This window comes from Agelaius tricolor, unplaced genomic scaffold, assembly GCF_023055355.1.
Source record: "Agelaius tricolor isolate 1412-34295 unplaced genomic scaffold, bAgeTri1.0.p SCAF_58, whole genome shotgun sequence".
Classification (NCBI taxonomy): domain Eukaryota; kingdom Metazoa; phylum Chordata; class Aves; order Passeriformes; family Icteridae; genus Agelaius; species Agelaius tricolor.
The window spans coordinates 150,061-166,383 of NW_027269318.1; positions in this window are offsets into that span (position 1 = coordinate 150,061).

Below are 16,323 nucleotides of genomic sequence, written 5' to 3' on the forward strand. Positions count from 1 at the left end.
ACATGATTCAGCACTGCTGGTGCTCTAAATCAAGGTAATCAAAATAATCCTGTTCTTTTAATCCAGCCACTGGACCCAACCCTGTGTACTACATATATATTTTTTTCTGAACGTTTGGCTCTGACATCACTGAAATATTGCAGCAAAATATCAGGAATAAACCAGCATTGTTCGTTCCTGCTTTCATCCCCAGCCAAACACCCGCTGCTCTCCACAGGCCTCAAAGAAGACCTGGCTGCCTAGAAATGCCCAAGCAGGATTCCTTCCCCAGTGCTGGAGGAAGAGGATTCATTAAGGGGAAAAGCTGGAATTAAAGATTCCAGGAGAATTGTACTGTTTTGGGTTGGAAATGCCAGATGTGGCAGGGGCTGTGTGTTCTGTTCCCATCTGTCAGAGCTGGGGCAGTTCTCTCTGTCCATGGGGCAGTTTTTTCTTTCTCTCTCCCCCAGCCAATCCTCCCTGCAGGAGATCTCTGCTGTCCATGGCCACTGAGTGTCCCTGCAGGGCTGAGCCAATCCCAGCATCCCATGGGGAGATGCTCCGCCCAGGGGAGGAGCCAAGCATTCCTCCCTGGATCCAATCTGAGCCTGGCCCAGCCCAGCAGCCTTTGCCCAGTGCATTGCCAGAGGAGCAGCTTCTGCTGCCCTGCATGGCCGGAGGGAGCCCAGGCCCATCTGCAGCAGCCCTGGAGCTGCAGAGGAAAACTCCCCCCTTGTGCAGGATCCCTGCTCCAGCAGAGCCACAGCTGGCACTGCAGGAGGGCTGAGCCCCCATGGGATGGGGCTGTGCCACCCCCTGACACACAGGGGGACAGGGCATGGTCTGACTCTGGCAGTGATGTTTTGTATTACTGCAATTTTTTTTTTTAATTTTTATTTCTCCTAGTAAAGGACTGTTCTTCCTACTCCCATATCTTTGCCTGAGAGCCCCTTAATTTAAAAATTGTAATTAAAAATTAAATTTTATTAAATTTAAATTATAAACTTATAATTATTATTAATTTATAAGTATTATTAATTATTAAATTATAATTACATTTTACTTATTTAATAAACAATCAAATTACTATTAAATTTAATTAAATTATAATTATAAAAAAATTAGTGTCAAAATTATCATTTAGAGGGAAGGAGTTTACATTTTCCATTTGAAAGGAGGCTCCTGCCTTCCTTAGCAGACAACTCTCTTTTCAAACCAAGACGTGTACAGAGGGAAAAACCCCACAACACCAACACCAACACAACACAAATCAGCGATGATCCTGGGCCAGCTCTGGGCTGATGTCAACCAGCAAAGCTCTCACAATGTCCAAAGATATCCCTGCTTAATCCAGATGGAGATTTGACCCAGGATATTCCATCTGAGGCTCCTGTTTGCCATGCAAGGATGTGGAGTCAGTGGTGGTTTTTCCCATGAAGGCCTAAAAACGAGCTCCTGGGTTCACCTTCTCCACATCCACCGAGCTATGCTGATCCATCCCAAGCTCTGCTGTGCTCTCTCTCTCCCCTCTCCAGCCCACCCAGGCTGCTGGAGGTCACTTCCACCAGTGGGAATGGTGCTGGTGGAATGGATTTGCCTCTTGAGGGACTGAGAGGCTGATACAGAATTTGGGAACTCCACCAGCAAGGCGGGTCATATCTGATATCCCAGTTTTTGGTCTTTGCTCGTGCTCTAAATCTCTTCTTTGCTGCATGAGTGGCTTTCTCCTCTTGTTTCCACATCTAAACCTCCTGGAAAGCAGAAGTTTCCTGCTCAGATGCAACATTTAATCCCAGCTATGTTGTTTAAAGGATTAAGCTGATATCTCACGTCGTGCCAGAATGGATTATATGAGGAAATTGGACAAAGCTAAGTATCAGTGTAAGGTTCCATTGCTCACTGGAGATGTTCCCAAGTTTTGGACCTTTTTTAGGAAAGGACACACCTGCTGCCTTCCATGTGACCTCTACAGGTGATTACCACTGTTAAAAATAGATGGTTTGGTGCCTAAATCTTAAAATGCAGAACATTATAGATATAGATGTACCTAAATCCACAGCTTCTGAAAGCTCTGCGTGCATTCTTCCTGATTTTTTTTTTTTTTTTGGGGACATGAGGTCTGGAAATCAGCATGAACAGTTAAATTTTGCACCCAGTCTCTCTCCACTGATATCAGGGAGGCTGCATCAATTCCTCGTTTGAAACTTTGGCTCTGGGAAGTTGCTAAAAGTTCCTGGGAAGGAACCAGCTCAAAGTTTCAAGGAATCTCACTGAGGAGTTATGAGTAACAGGAAAAAAACCAAAGGCCAAAGCTGGCTTTCCAGCTAACCATTTATTTTCCCAGAGAAGTCCCTTATTAATTTTTATGGTGCATAAATACCAGAAAACGAGACACCATTAATTAGTGACTGGTTTTGGTCTTCATACTCAACTCAGTTCAATCCAAGCCAAACTGGGATTTTTTTCCTTTAATTTTTTTTTTAAGAGTAAAAGAAAAGTTCAGATGTGGATTGACAGATAGATTTTGGTGTTTATTTGATTTTCTGAGCAAGTCTGATCCTAATTTAAATTAGTGCCGTTTTCTTTTTGTTCCAATCACTGGGACCCTCTCTCAAAAAACATTTCACTTCACCTCCACCCCAAATATTCCAGGATGTGCATCATGGTGCTTTAGGGATGGATGCAGTACCTGGAAGAGTGAATTCCATTTGGTTTAGATCTTGGTCCAAAATCTATTGGCTCAACTCAGATATCCACGGGCATCTTTGGGGAGGTGAGAGAGCCCTTTGGGAAGTGCCGGGCTGAGATGGATGACTGTTGGATGTGCAGTCCCTCTCAGACAACATTCCCACACCAAAATAAGACAAAAAGGGCGGGAGATGATCCCCAGCAGATCCCTGCACAGCCCAAGAAACATTTTGGCTGACAGAGTGCCACCAATAACATCTTCCTCCTCTGAGAGAGGAACCCTTGGAGCTGACCTTCATCCCTCATCTTTCACAAGGGCTGTCACCCCGAGGATTGGGTTGGGCCCCTCGCTGTGATCCAGGGAGACAGATATTCCATTGATCCTGATTAGCAAGAGTTTGGAGAAGACATCCCTGACAGACCTGGCCAATCTGTAGTTTCTCTTTGCTTTCAGTTCCTAGCAGGTGTTTTCCTCACATGGAGCTTGTTTTTAGGCTTCTATGAAAGACCCATCTTCAAAAAACTGCAGATAATCACACCAGGAATCTGCTCTATGAAATTCCTGAGCCTGAGAGGATTTGATGATGCCTCAGGTTTCGGCTTTTGTATTTTCAGATTCTGTGCTGCTTTAGTGTGTGGGTCTGAGCTTCACATCAGGGCATGGTGAGCTCTGTGCACAGAGCAGGGAGACAAAACAATTCCTGCTCCAGCTGGGCACCAAGGACAAATGATCCAAATCTCAGCCCAAGAGCACAAACCCCGTGGGCTGGAGAGAGAAAAACAAGCAGGGTGGGACTGCAGGGGCTAAAGCTGGAATGGGACAATGAACTGCAAGATGCAAATGGAGCAGAACTGATCCCAGGGAGAGAGCCCGGGAGCGCTGGTGCATTTTGGGGCCATTTTGGTTCATCTTGGGTGCAGCCCTGGCTGGGCTCTTGTGCTGCCCAAGGTGCATCCATGGAGGCCTTTTAATAAATCCCTGCTTTATTCTTTAGCTCTGTCCAGCCTCTGCTCTGGGTCAGCCTCTCAGGGCACCATTGAGTGCCTTGAGCTATTGGCCACTGGCACTGGTAAAGGATGATGTTCCTCTGAGCCTGCATCTGCCAGTAAATAACACAGAAGTCTGACTTTGAACCATTTGCATTTTGGAGATGTGCCTTAGGTGCTGTGTTAACCCTTCTCTTGCCAGGCTGTGTTTCAGGGCTGGCTGCAGAGCCGGTTCCAGCACGACTTCCAGAAGTCCATAAGAGGTTTAGAAAGAGCATTCACTGAGTCTTCAGCACCTAAACCCACTTAGATACCAAGAAAAAAACAAATAAAATCTAAATATCTAAGCCCATTTTGGTTTGAAAACCTTGGAGATTGGATTCACTGGCAAGATCACACACTGCTATGTCTGAACAATAAATCCTCAACCCAAAGCAACAATATCCTCCTGCAGAGACCAAGCTTTGGCTTTTGTGTCAAGGTCTCATTGCAGATCCAGCACTTCTGCTCCAACTCCCACCAAGTCAGGAAAAGAAATTCACCTTACGAGGTGTTTCTCTGTATCCTCTACTGTCCCTCTGGATGAAAGATTAGATTGGTTACACCTCATGCTGGTTTGAGGTGTAAAATTCTTTGGAAATCTCTCCATCTGGAACAGATTTGCTTCATTTAGGGTGAGGGTAATGCTGGAATGTGACTGGGTGCAGCTGAGAGATGAGTTACATTGGTCACTGCACAGATGGTCCAACAGCCAAGCTACAAATTTACCTTCCAAATAAAGAATTCCTCCTTTTTTCCCCATCCTTTTAAAAATTTTGATTACACAAATGACCTCTCTATCAGCTGAAGGAGTGCTCATGTTTGGCTTGAAAAGATGGGTAAGGACTGAAAGTTTCAAAGATTTCTTCAACCCCCAAAAGGAGGGGGTGGAAAGGATTTAGAATGGGCATTTTCTGCCTCACTCCACTGTGGTTTCCTCTCCAGCTCTCAGTGTCCCACCTCCCTCACAGCTGTTGTGTGGTAAAACCAACATGGAACATCCATCAACCCATCCATGTCATTGCTTGGGTGTTTTTCACCACTTTCTGCTTAATGAGATAATTATTAAAGAGAAGAATTGACTCCAGAAGCCAATATAAACCAGAGCAAGAAGCACAGCACACTGACAGCGCTCTGCCTCCAGGCTCTGCCAACCCTTTGGAATGAGAAGACAATGTAAAACTTGGAGATCTGGGTGTTCAGACCGCAGAGCTGGGAAAACGGAGCTGTCTGAATGTAGGGTGGTGAGAAATGGTGTGAAAATTACAGGTCTTAGGCTGGAGCACAGCTGTAGAGCACCCAGGGGTATGCGCTGCTCTGGCTTTCTGCTATTCTTGGCTCTCTCAGTCCCTCTGAAGTGGCAGATGACATCTTGAGAGTCCCCATGATCCGTGTGCCCCGGGAAAACTCCGTGCAGGGTTTGCTGTTTGCTCAGGAGGAAACCTGGAGGTCCTGGGGAGGCCAAAACTCGGTGGCATCCAGGGGAATTCATTCCCAGGAGCTGCCTGAGTGCAGCAGCAGGGATTTGGGAGCCTTGGGAAAGGCTTGTGGGTGTTCAGAGGCGCTTTCAGTCCTTACCCACCTTTTCAAGCTAAACATGCACACTCCCCCAGCTGACAGAGGTAGAGAGGTCATTCGCGCAATCAAAATTTTAAAAAGTTAAATGTTTAAAATGTTCTCTCTGGGCTCTTCCTGCCTTCCCTGCTGGTCCACCCCAGTGCTGGGGAACGTGTGTGGGCAAGGAGAGCTTTTCCAGAGGCTGGTTTAGAGCCCGGCGCCTTTACCAGTAAAACTAGACTGATTTTTCAATATTTGCCTGAAATCACTGTTGATGTTGCAGTTTAACTGAAGACAGACTCACTTGTGGCTTAGGAGATGTAGGTGCAAGTCCCAAGTGGGATTCTGGACAAGCCACTTGAACCTCCCCCGTGCCTTGGGTTTTGTTGGGTTTTTTTTTTTTTTTATTTCTCAGAAATGAAATGTTTTGGTTTGAAGCAAAACTGTTTCCCCCTCTATAAAATGTTTCTCCCTCCCATTTTTATATTTTAGATGGAAAATTTCTAAAAGTTGGGGTTTGTTTTGTTTTGTTTTTTCCCGGTTCCAGTTCCTGTTGGAGAATACTTTTTTGTGGAAAACACAACTTTTCCCATAAAGTGTTCTGAACTCCACCAGAGGAAAGCACAATATGAGTCCTATTATTCTTGTGGTGCAGCTGGGGTCAGGACACATTCACTGGTCACGTAGCCTTACCCAGTGTGCTCTCCTGGAATGGGAATTCTGATGGGAGAGGAGCCCTCAAGGACATGGTTTGGGGTTTTTTGGGTCTATTTGCTCTTTAAACATTTCTAACCTCTTCTTAAATGCAGCCTTCTGCTCCCTTTTTTCAACTGTTTCCAAAGGGAGGCATCCCAAATCCATTCCTCAGGAGTTTTTGTTTTTTTTTTCCTGTGTGGAAGTACCACACACAGCTCTTATTACCCTCCTTTGCCTCTCCCCATCCCCACTCCTCATCCTCTTCCCTCCCAAACACTTGGGCTTGGCTCATTCCCGAATCCAGCTTGGTTTTCCCTCAAGGAGCCTTCCCGCAGCTCCTGTTGCAAACCACACATTAGCAAAGCAACGAGCTCCTCCAAGCCTCTGGGCTCTTGTGAATCCAGGAAAAAAATAATAAAATTCCTCAAAGAATAACAAACATCCCTTCCCCCCCCGCCCCTGCAGACCTGGTGAAAAATCAGGATGTTCCCATCCCGAAGTTCATGGGGTCGGCATCCCTAAAATCCACAGTGTGAGGGGGATTTTCAGGGAACACTGAACTCTTTCACCGACCCCTTGGTGGATTCGCTGTCTGGTTTGGAGCAGAACCCACGACCTGGAAGGGAATGTTTAATTTAAAAGGGAACCTGGAGTTTAATTGTCCTTTGGTTTTGGCTGTGCTGCGAGCAAAGCCCTGGTGTGCGTCTTGCGGAAAGGCAGCAAACCCAAATCTAGTCAGGGCTGATTGGCTTGGGTTTATTTTGTTTAATTCACATGAACATAAACCAAAAATGGTTTAGAAGTGGGGTGTCTGAGCGGAGGAGCCGGGATGGGATCAAGGAAAGGGACCAAGGGGTGATTTTCCAGCAGCGTGTTCATCCCCAGCTCTCAGATCTCCAGCCACAAACTTTGATTCTCACTCGCCCCCAGACAAGAAGGGGAGTCAGGGCTCTAAGAAAGACACCAGGAGCCTTCCTGAGGCTGCAGTAATGAACTCTAATTATTAGTTGGATGTCTGGGTTTCTACGTGGGGATGGATCAGCACAGAGAGGCAGACTGGAAGGCACACAAAATGTGTGGGATCTGCCTGCCCCTGGCTTTGAAGAGAATTCTGTAACTTAAAAAACACTGTAAACTTTCCCAAGAAGTTAATCCTCTTCCTTACCCTCTCCCTCCCCCAGATTGCTTGAATAACATGAATCATTCCACCCTGCACATGGCAGACGAGGAAATTTTATTCTTAAAGCATCAATTTTCTATTGGGTTTTTTTTCCCTAGAATAAAGCGTTATCAAAATCAATTTGTTTTCACACGATATTTCCATCTTTTTACATGAAAAACAAACTTCCAGATTAAAACCTCTCAGGAGCTCGACAGCCACCAAGATTCTAACAAATTGTGCCACCGTTCCTGGCTTTGTCACTGTTCCTTGCTTTGTCACTGCTGCTGGTAAAAAAGCCCTGCTAAGAAATAACCAGCCCGTGGTCAGACAGCCCGGTCAGCACCAGTGGGAAAGGCTGTGCTGGAAACATCCCTGGCTCTTTTCTGGGTACAAACCAAATTTTGAGATGTTCTTCAGGTCACAGGTATCAGTGTTGACTTTCAAATGTTATAAATTCCCTCCTTTTTTTTTTTTCTTCTTTTCAACTGATGTCTTATTGGTTTTTTTAGGGTAGCTCTGCCCAAATCCCTCTTTTCCCCACCTCCTTGCTTATGTGTGTAACAGAAGCAAGAATTTCAATGATGTTTTGCTCAGACATGCAGGGACTGACAAAAGCAGAATTTAACATCCATACAATGTACAAGGAGGGAAATATTTTGGGGAGATAATGGGGACAGAGCTGGCTTGTCCTGGGCACTGTCACCCTTTGGGATGGACTGGTGGGGTGAGCCTGTTTGCTCCCTGGACAAAGGGAGAAGGTTTTGTCTTTCAGCATTTCCCACAGGAAAAAACAAATGGGGTTTTGCCACTGTTCCTCCATAAGGGCTGTTCATACAGTGTTAGAATGGTTTGGGTTGGAAGGGACCTTAAAGATCCTCCAGTTCCACCCCTTGCCATGGCCAGGGACACTTTCCACCATCCCAGGCTGCTCCAAGCCCTGTCCAACCTGGTCTTGAGCAATTCCAGGGATCCAGGGGCAGCCACAGCTTCTCTGGGCACCTGTGCCAGGTTTCTTCATCTTTAGAGTGAAGATCTTCCTAATATTTAATCTAAACCTACCCACCTCCAGCTTAAAATCATTCCCCCTTCTCCTGTCACTCCAAGCCCTTGTCCAAAGCTCCTCTCCAGCTATCTTGGAAGTTCCCTTTAGGCTGGAAGGGTCTCTTGGGAGCTTTCCCTTCTCCAGGATGAGCAGCTCCAGCTTTCCCAGCCTGTATTCATCATTACCCACCTCCTTTCCAGCTCCTCCCTGGCTCTTGTTGGGCAGCCTTTGCCCTGTCCTCACCTCCTGGGTGATAAATGCTTGATAAGAGTCACAAGCAGATGAATTTTGGGAGGGTGTGGGCAGGGATGTGAAGTCAAGGAGAGGAAATTAAATTCCCATTATGGTAAATCGTTCCAGAGCTCGTCTGTGCATCGGAAATTTCTGTACATCCCCAGAAAAAAATCCACCCAAATCTAATTTTGTTCCATTTTATTTTTGCCGCGTCTCTGCCCCTCCCTTGCAAGGATCTCCATTTCCTTCAGAGCATTTTGCACAATGAGTGCCATTTTCTCTTCTGCCCATCCTCTCCCCATTTTCCAGCCTGGAATGTGGGATTAGATGTTGTAACGTGGCATTAGGAGCCATAAAGGTCAATATCCTGCCTCCCAAAGTCACTCTTGGGCTCACAAGGCTTTGTTAATGAAAACCCCACAACCCTCCCCTGCTTCCCTCTCCCTCCCGAGAAAAAGGATTTAGGAAACAGCTCAGAAAGGGTGAGAAAGGGGGAGGAAAATAATAATGACCAATAAATTAAATAAAGACCAAGCCTCGTCCTGCCATGCACAGGAGTCAGGAGCCCTTTTGCATTTGAGACACCCAGCAATTACCAACTAATCCATTGGGCAAATGCAAGATGGTGCCTCCAGCCATTCTTCCCAGCCCAGCTGCGTTGTGTGGGGAATGTTTGCCAACAGAATTAAGGGACAAGCAGAGAAAATGCCTTTCTTGTTCCCCTCAGGGCAGCACAAGAGCGGCTGCACAAAGCCTCGGGCTCTCTGGGCTGCAGCTTTTGGGAGGTGGAGGATGTCTGGGATGTCTGGGAAGGCTGGAGGAGTCCTGGAGCTTTTGGGGGAAATTCCTGGGTGCTCCTTGGCCCCCTCCCTGCTGGGGGAATTCATCCTCTGCAATTCCATCTGCTGCTGGCCACGGTGCAAGGCAGGCTTGGGCACAAGTTGTGGTGGGAAAAAGGAGAATGGGAAAGCCCAAGATGCCACAGCCATGGAAGAATTTTTGCACCCTAACTCAGGGATTTGGCTCTGGAAGATCTGGACAGGTGTTGGCATGGGGAGGGGACTCCAGACTCCATGGTGAGCTTCATTTGCCTGCCTGTCTTGGTTTGAACAGACAGGTGTTTGTAAGGAAGGCAGGTGTCTGCTAAGGAAGGCAGGAGTCTCCCCTGAAATGGAGAATGCAAACCTCTCCTTCTGAATTATTATAATTTTGAAATTAAGGGGCTCTCAGGCAAAGATATGGGAGTATCAAAAGTATGGGAATAACAGCTCTTTACTAGGAAAACTAAAAATACAAATGCAATAGTACAAACAAAAAACCCCAAAACCAACCAAACAAAAAACCAACAAAACATCACTGCCAGAGTCAGACCATGCCCTGTCCCCTGTGTGTCAGGGGGTGTCACAGCCCCATCCCATGGGGGCTCAGCCCTCCTGCAGTGCCAGCTGTGGCTCTGCTGGAGCAGGGATCCTGCACAAGGGGGGAGTTTTCCTCTGCAGCTCCAGGGCTGCTGCAGATGGGCCTGGGCTCCCTCTGGCCATGCAGGGCAGCAGAAGCTGCTCCTCTGGCAATGCACTGGGCAAAGGCTGCTGGGCTGTCCCAGCACCTCAGATTGGATCCAGGTAGGAATGCTTGGCTCCTCCCCTGGGCGGAGCATCTCCCCATGGGATGCTGGGATTGGCTCAGCCCTGCAGGGACACTCAGTGGCCATGGACAGCAGAGATCTCCTGCAGGGAGGATTGGCTGGGGGAGAGAGAAAGAAAAAACTGCCCCATGGACAGAGAGAACTGCCCCAGCTCTGACAGATGGTAATTAAAATGCACACATATTTTACAGCTCAGGACCCTCCCCCTGGGGATTTTTGGGAGACGGAGGCTCCTGAGCACCCAAGGAGGATGTGTGGTGTCATCCTGATTGCATCCAAGTTTGGAATGGCTCCTTAGCCTTCCTCTGCTTGTTCCTCCCCCAGGAGCCCTCTCCTAGGACTGGGAACTTCCATTGGCATTTGGAAGAGTGTCCTTCACACTTGTGTCTAAAAATGAAACAGGTGAAATTTGGAATTACCACGAGGGTCTGAACTGCAGGATACAGAGCACAGGGCCAAATTCAGCTTTTCTCTTAAAATCCATGGCAGTCAGAACGATGCTGCCAGTAATCTTTGTGTTCTTCCTGGATAACTGAGAAATTTGATGTTTCTTTGTCTGAAGTCAGCGGAACTTTTCAGGAAACCAAGGACTCCCAAAGGCAAAGAGCTAGGAAGGAAGGGTGCCTACAGGATAAAATTCCTGCATCATCATAAATCCCAGAAATTGGTCACTGACTCTGGTTTTCTCATCCAATCTGTTTTCCCAAGCTTGGGAATATTTTTCAGGCTCTGATGGGAAATTTCACCCTGAACCTGACACGGTCTAAGGTAGTATCTTCCTGAAATAACAAATTTTTCTGTGATGGGATGACATTTTTCCATTAGAAAATTTTCCATTACAAACAATAGTGTAGGAGCCCTTTGAAACCAAGCAAATTTCCAAGCAATCTTATCTGAGTGGCATTTACAGTTTAATCAAGCAGGATTGTCATGCTCTAAATAAGAAGTTATAATTTTGCTAGGTCAAAAATATTTTGAAGGGAAAATCCCAATAAATGATAATATCTCCAAAGCATTAGGAGATAATAACCACTTCTGTTCTGGTTATTTCTTGAGTAATTCCGTAAAAAAGAACAGTCCTTACCCTTGCTCTGGACTAGGTAGCTTTGTGCCTGTTGTTATTTGAATTCCTATAAAATTCTAATTTCTAATATCCAAAGATGCCCCAGTAAAGTCTGAGAATAAGCAACTGTAGGGAATTTAACTATTATCATATTATTTATAATTTATATATAATATAATATAATATAATATAATATAATATAATATAATATAATATATTATTATGTTTGTTATGTTATGTTATATATATTATATTATATTATATTTTATTATATTATATTATATTATATTATAATTATAATTATGATTATTTCAGGTTTTTTACTAGTTTCTATTCTTGGTTAAGGTATTTGAAAATGGAGAATATCCCCTGAGATTATAATTAATAATCTCTGCATTGGTGTCTAGAGCTGTTCAAGTGATAGATGAAACAGTAGATAAATAAATCAATATATTGATTTATATTGAATAAATCAATAAATTGAAATACCTTGGATATTAGAACCATGTCCCATAGACTCCCATCTATTACTGCCCTGGATTGTTTTAGGGGAATATCTGCACAACTTTATCCTTGAGAAACCCTCCACCCTAACACTAAGTCACACAAATCCTGTTTTACACTAAGTTTGGATTGAGCTGGAATATTTGAGAGGTCTCTTTCCATGCTCAGATTTCCAAAATCCTCATCAGGAATCTGCTGGAGGCTCCACACTGAGCATTAAAAATAAGTTTAGCACCCAGCCCAGCAGCTCCAGTGAGCTGCAGGGATCTGCTGGGAGTGACAGCATTTCTCCTGCCCAGCCCCAAAAACTACGTTTTTCTCAATTTATTCTGCTATTGCCTGTCTTGGATGCACTGGCAAGGACAAAAGTCAAATCTTTTCAGGGGTACTAATTGGGATAATAATAACTAAAAAATTACTGCTCATCAGAGAGCAGAACCTCCCCCCCAGATCTTTCACCTATTCCAAATCCTGGATTTTGCATAAAACCTGATGTGAGTCATTGGCTGTTTTTCTCCTTGGGAATTTCCTAGGGACAACTGAAGACACAAAAATAATTCCAGCTGTGATGGACCACGTTGAGTGATGAAAAGGAAGGAAACAGAATACACCATATTTGTTCTTTGCAGAAGATTTTGTAGTGGGGCTCCTTTCCTTTCCTTTCCTTTCCTTTCCTTTCCTTTCCTTTCCTTTCCTTTCCTTTCCTTTCCTTTCCTTTCCTTTCCTTTCCTTTCCTTTCCTTTCCTTTCCCTCTTCTCTTCTCTTCTCTTCTCTTCTCTTCTCTTCTCTTCTCTTCTCTTCTCTTCTCTTCTCTTCTCTTCTCTTCTCTTCTCTTCTCTTCTCTTCTCTTCTCTTCTCTTCTCTTCTCTTCTCTTCTCTTCTCTTCCTCTTCCTCTTCCTCTTTCTCTTTTCTCTTTTCTCTTTTCTCTTTTCTCTTTTCTCTTTTTTTCCTAAACAAGGCTCATGTATTTTAAGGAAACATTTGTGAATCTGAACACAATCCTCCTGAAGCTGCAAGATACAGGAAATGTATCAAAGTGCAAAGGAGATCAGGGAGTGCAGTGAGTGTGTCATGGTCTCAGCAGCACCAGGAGATCTCAGGAAAATGTGATTTTGTGTGGTGCATCCTGGTCATGGTGGGGGCACTTTGTCCAGGATGATTTTAGGAATGGAATTGTGGGACAGTTTCAGTTGGAAGGGATCTTAAAAATCACCCAGTGTTGTATTTGTACTTTTGAATGTTTGTGTTTGAAGGGGAAGGGTGTGAAAAGATCCTGAAAGAAGTCCCAAGAATCTGAGCAGGAATGGCTCATGAGGCACGGCTGCCATCAAGGGCCTCTTCTGCTTCTCCATTGTCCAGACTGGCTCCAAACTTCTCCTGCCTTTGATCCCACTGCAATTCCCAGGTCCATCCTCACCCAGAGAGAGCACAAAGCACTTTAATGAAGTAATTAACATCCTCCTCTGATCACTTTGCGTGCAGCTCAGCACAGGCTCAGCAGTGTTACTGTGGACGATGGGAAGAGTGAGGTGTAACCTTTGCTTTAATCCCAATTGATCCCACACTTCCCATAAAAAGTGGAATCTAAGAAAATACTCTCAAGAACCAGCTCTAAGTCTAATCTTAGCCTTTCTTTCAGATTTCTTGCTTTGCTGCTTTGTTAGATTTGTGTTGCTTATCACACCCAGTGTCACTGAGTTGGGATCCAGCTGGGAATTCCAGGGCTGGATCTGGCCCTCAGGAGAATTCCCTCTAACTTGCATTTGCCTTGGAAAGGTGGCTGTGAAAGCAATTCATGAAGTCCACCAGATAAACACATCCTGTTATTTCTCTGGATTAGAAAAGAAAGGTCAGTGTTTGTTTTTATTCCGTCTGTGGAGATTCTAAGAAAGGGTCCTGGTATTGACAACCAAGGAGTGCTATTGAAGAGGCTGGATCCACTTTTATTGTGAAAAATAGAAAATATTCCTCTCCTGTTTTTCTTCTAGCTTGGAGCAGCCTGTTTTGGTAGCAGTGGCCAAAGGCTCTGGAGTGTTGGTGGTGACTGACGTGAAACAAATTTGTGGTCTCAGCCCATTTCCCAGTACACTCAGGGGCTGTGTCATCCTTAACATCTTTAATTGTCCAGGGATTCAGCGGAGCAGCCAAACCCTGCTCTGGTGCAGCGGTTAATTGATGGTGTTCTGCAGAGCAGAGGCAGCGGTTGGGAAGTGGGAAGAGGCACGGTGCTCTGACCCTGATTAAGTGTGGATTTGCGGAGAAAGCCATCCCCATTTCTGAACCTCGAGGAAAACCAAAGCAAACCAAATAAAGGAAAGCAAAGAGAAATCACAGAATCATTCTCAGCTGGAAAAGAGCTCCGAGATCATTGAGTCCAACCATTCCCCCAGCACTGCCAAGGCCATGACTAAACCCTGTCCCCAAGTGCCGAATCCACACATATTTTAAATACCTCCAGGAATGGCTGCTCAACCACTTCCCTGGGCAGCCTGTTCCAGGGCCTGACAGCCCCTTCAGGGAAAACATTTTCCCCAATATCCGACCCAAGCTCCCCTGGCCCAGCCTGAGGCCGTTCCCTCTGCTCCTGTCCCTGTTCCCTGGAGCAGAGCCCGACCCCCCCAGCTGTGCCCTCCTGGCAGGAGCTGTGCAGAGCCACAAGGACCCCCTGAGCCTCCTTTGCTCCAGGCTCAGCCCCTGCCCAGCTCCCTCAGCCTCTCCTGGGGCTCCAGAGCCTTCCCAGCCCTGTTTCCTTCTCTGGACAAGCTCCAGCCCTTCAATGTCCTAAATCACTTCCTCTTCCCCTTCTCCCATCCCAAGGCTGGGAAAAGGTGGAATGTAGCTGTTCAAGCCTGATTTTGGTTTTCACCCCAGTCTGGGGTGTTTTATCCTCATCCAGATTTGCCCTAGATTTGCCTCCCAGGACAGCTGAGGTTGGATTTTATCCCCTGGCTCTTTGGATGGGCGGTGTAGTTAATGGCTGATGTCCTCAGGCCCCTCATGGATTGTTGTTGGGTTTTAGGGAAACCATAGTGACAGTTTTGGGCCTCTTTTTTTCTACCTCTGTCAAAGTAGGGATTGAAGCTCTCAAGACAGGATTTCACATTCAGGCTTAGATGTTTATTTTCTCTTATCTGTGTCACAGTCTCACAGCAGTGAGTTCTGCAGCCTTTCATTAAAAAGGCACAAAATGGCAAACTGGCTCTTTTTACGAGGTCTTTTAAGGCTAAACTGTCCAATTAAGAAATGACACCTCAATTATTTTCACTTTTAACACAAGAATTAATCACTTATACTCCAAAATACGGACTTTTCTGTCCAATTACACAAAACCACCCAAACCCATGGAGAATAAGGTGAAGAAAAAGAAGAGGAAGAAGAAGAAGAGGAAGAAGAAGAAGCAAAGAAGAAGGAGCAGCCCCCACCCCAAAACCTCCATCTTGCTTTATATCCATTCCTGTATTCTAAACCCTTAAACTCTGAGTTTCCCACCCTGTGATCTCACACACTTCTATCCAAACTCCACACCCACAATCCCAGTTCTGTCATTCCATTCTGGAAGCTTCTCCAGGGCCTCAGGTCAGTGCAGTGTTCTCTTGGGGGTCAGTGCCTGGCAGCACAGAAATCTGAAATTCTCAGCAGCCAGGGCTCCAACACCATAGGATTTAGATGATGGAATCAATGTTTGGGTTGGAAAGGACCTTAGAGGTCACCTTGTTCCATCCCCTGCCATGGCCAGGGACACCTTCCACTATCCCAAACAATTAAATTAGAAGTCATTGTTAGTAATATTCCTGCTCACCCATTTATCATTTGATTTATAACCAAGATAAAGGATTTAGGGCATTGAAGTGGCTTTAAGCCTCCTTCTGACAAGTCAGTTGTCTTGCCTCAGTTTCCCCAATGTGAATAAAAAGTCTGTCATTCCTGGTTTTCTAATATCCATGGTTTTAAGGGGCTTTTCTTTATTGTCCTTAGCAGCTTGCCTGCTGTGCCAGAAGTGTTCCAGGCCCTCAGCACTCCACTCTTTGTGGTGACAAATACATTGTGGGCAAGAGCACTAAAATCCCAGCAATTTAGCTGACTCCTGTGTCCTGTCCTGTTATTTCAGGAATTATTTCTCTGCTGTTTAGCACTTTTATAATAAGTTGATTCCACTGGTGGCCAAAGGAAGGGAAGGAGACAGTTTGACCAGGACAAAATCAAACCCAGGACTCAGCCCAAAATAGAGCCGTATCTATTTTTGAGAATCTGATTTCTAGTTTTAATTAAGGAAACCTTCAGATGGTCAGAGAGCCCTGTGGCTTTGCAGCCAGCACAGGAGGTTCTTGGTTCAGGGCTGGGAGAGCTGAGCCCTCCTCTGGGGCGCAGTGGTGGGATGGGGATGCTTGCAGGGAGAGGTCATCCCCACATCCCGAGGGTTTGTGGGCTGCCTCTGAGTGCCAGGGGTTGGCCTGGAGGGTTTTTGGGATGGTGTCACCCAGGGAGGGTGGCAAGCCCTTTGTGACACACACAAGTGATTTGTCAGGGCTTTGGGACGAGGGCGACTTGAGAGGGATCCTTTGTGTGGTTGAACACAAGGTTTATTCCAGCCAGGAGGGTTTTCCACTTGGGAAGGAGCCCAGCGGCTTTGGGAACATCCTGTGACAGAGCCCACGGGTCATTGCTGCCCCTGGAGCGGCCCTGGCACCCCTGGCTGCAGCTGGATGCTGGGTTTGGAACTGCCTGA